At 41.5% G+C, this 2,875-nt stretch overlaps 1 long non-coding RNA gene across 1 annotated transcript; it reads left to right on the top strand.

Annotated features, from left to right (window-relative positions):
- Positions 1 to 243: 243 nt before the first annotated feature.
- On the top strand, positions 244 to 1,164 carry LOC109953771 (uncharacterized). The gene is made up of 4 exons (XR_002273969.1): positions 244 to 319; positions 562 to 707; positions 964 to 1,047; positions 1,128 to 1,164. It is a non-coding gene; the product is annotated as an uncharacterized LOC109953771 (long non-coding RNA).
- Positions 1,165 to 2,875: the final 1,711 nt, after the last annotated feature.

The following is a 2,875-nucleotide window of genomic DNA, read 5'->3' as shown; positions in this document are numbered from 1 at the left end:
GTGATAAAACAGTGGCATAAAACAATTATCATGATAATGATGGAAATCGCTTCGTTTATCCCTTACTTTTTGGCTTAGTAAAATGACATACGATAGTAAAAACAATCCATTTTCATAATTTCCTAGTTGACTGTCAACTCTCAATTCAGGAGTCCACTTGCTAACTTTCTCTGAGCTTTTCAGTCTTCCTCCCTAAAGAGAGCTGTGGAGGGTATTCAGTCAACTGTTGATGAAAGCATTTTTCTTTTTTCTTGTTCTTAGGAATCAATTGTTGATTTAATAAATGGACGTCATGGGGGCTCCTTCCTGGATGTCTTGGGTAAGGCCTTTTTCTGCACTGGTTAAAGGTTATTTCAATTTAATGGTGGAAAAGAATTGGAGATTAAGACTGCAGATTACTTTTGGAAATTAGTACTGCATACAGAACTATTGGAGAGATGTTTTATCACTCTGCTCCATCACAATCAGCCCTTTGGGAAATCTCCCCTGTTCTTTTTAAGATTTTGAGGTGCTTGAAAGCAGAGCCCTAGAATGATTCTTTTTTTTTGTATTTGTCTGTAGGTTTAGATTTCTTCAGGAGCTTGAGTGCAAACCTGCACAGTGACATCATATATTCAGATGATGATGATGATGATGATTTTTATCCACTCAGTACTGCTCATAGGCCTTTACAACCACATCCACGAATAAGACAACTTACTGATGAGGTAAAAAGTCTTTTGTGTGTGACAATGAAACAAATGGTCACATTTATTTATCCCTGGTTTGTAATATGATATAACTGTTTAACTGACACATGTAATTTGGGGAATAAATTTTAAGATCACATTTAAGAGCAGCAAAGATTTTAAGAACAGGACTATGTTAATTGTCAAAACAGGACTGTTACGTTTAGTAAAGTAACTTGTGGATTTTCTGTGTGTTCTTTAAATATTTCAAATCTCCACACAAATTTTCTTTTAGGAGGCTGAGAAACATGCAAAAGAACTTATAGCAGAGGAGGAACGACGTAAGGAGAAAACTGAGAGGAACAAGCGTAAAAAATTGGTCAGTGTTGACACATTGATCTTGAATGAATGCTGGTGTTTTCCTTTTTACAGTGGCTTACCTTAGATTTTCTCTCACAGCGTAAAAAAGAAAAGAAACGATTAGAAAAGGAGAATGTACTTTAGTGAGCTGTGCTTGTAAGTTTGCAATTTCACGTTCCTCCTTTTCTCTGTCATCTTTGTCATTGTCCACATACTGCACAATGTGGGCAGACCATTGATCGAACGGTAGGGCTCGGAGGCCTATCACTTGTCTAAGCCACTGTTGTATTCTGTCAGAAAGAGAGGCCTCGACCGCACTACGAAATAGTACTTCAACACTGCGGACCTCTCTGGGGTCTTCACCGCTGTAATTATGCCAAAGTTCCCTCACTCTCAGCAAATACTGCTTGCCTGTCTCACCCTTTTGCACTGGCATGTGTGAGAGCTTGCCAGTCGGAGCCTGCAGTGGATATTTCATCCTAATCACTGGCCAAAGATCTTGTATGACAACATAAAGTGGAAGTGCATCACTGTCCCTGTCTGTGTTAGCTAAAATCTCAATTTCTTGGAGCATAGTTAAGGAGCTACATGCCGTGAAGATTCTCCTAAAATCACCGAGAGCTGGCAATGAGCCAGAACATGCAGTGAGAAATGCTCTGATCCAGGGTGCCCCCCCCTCATCTAACGCTGGGAGCTGCCCTTTTATAGCTGACATATCTTGAAGAGTGAATGGAGAATACGTCACTGTAACTCCACCAGTGGCTGTTTCTGTTTGCAAGAGCGGCATTTGATGTGATGTTGTCTCGACGCAGCTGTGTATGTTATGTGCTCTTCTACCTCTGTGTCTTAAAGCGGCAGTACATGCATGGTCCGTGTCCCATTCGTCACTACTATCACTAGCACTGGTGTTTGCAGCCTGCACTGCCTTGTGAACACTCTTTGTCTTGTGCTTTTTAGTAGGAGCATTACAAATACTTGAAGCCTGAGATTCAGCAGAGGGATTACATGCCTTTAGCAAATCTTTGACGCTGGCTGAGCTCAGTGCACTATTTTTACCGGAAGTGCCGGGCCCGTCAAAACAAGACACTCTGCCGTTATAAGATCGAGATACTCTTGTGCCCTAGTCCAGTCTTCCTCTTTTCCTGGAAAATTTGCTGTTTTTAAAATATTGCCTTTGATGACAACTAATGATGTGCCACTGTTTTCAGTCTCCGTTGAATCACGCAATGGCATCTGATGTTGAACATTATTTTGAAAGTCTGTTGGTTTGCTGACTTCCTCCACATAGAGAGGAGGAGCAGAGGGCGCATGCGTGTTTGTGTCACCGGAATCCTGCTTACTGACTGTGTCAACAACGGCTGTTGCTGCTTTCTGCAGTTTCTCAAATTCAGCAAGAAAATTGCCGCAGTTTTTTAGAAACGCTTCAGACTTTTGAAGTTTTGCCTCTGTCTTGTGTTTTTGTAAGAAACCAGCTGAGTTGTGAGCACGACGTGCGTTGTTAGTCTTCACACTGTCGTGTTTAAGGAACAGTCCTACAGCTCCCTCTGCTGGGGGAGCTCTGTCATAGGCGCCAAAGAAACCAAGGTCACACATCTGACCGGTCCAGTGGACAAAATTACTTTTTTCAGTGTCATGGCTTGTCGGCTTGGAGGCAATGTGCCAAGCCATTTGTTTAACAATTTGTACAAGATGGCACCTAGTGTGCCTGCTTTACAGTCTTTCCAAACCTGAATAACATCACAGTCAGCCATCATGAAAAAATAAAAATGCCACACGTGATGCTGTCCTTTATGAGAGTCTCTTGGACCATTGACACTGATTTAAAAACTGAAGCTTCTACAGAAAAA

Source organism: Monopterus albus, unplaced genomic scaffold, assembly GCF_001952655.1.
Source record: "Monopterus albus unplaced genomic scaffold, M_albus_1.0 scaffold1290.1, whole genome shotgun sequence".
NCBI classification, from domain to species: domain Eukaryota; kingdom Metazoa; phylum Chordata; class Actinopteri; order Synbranchiformes; family Synbranchidae; genus Monopterus; species Monopterus albus.
Note: the sequence above shows the minus strand (reverse complement) of the source record. Positions and strands in the feature narration are given on the sequence as shown.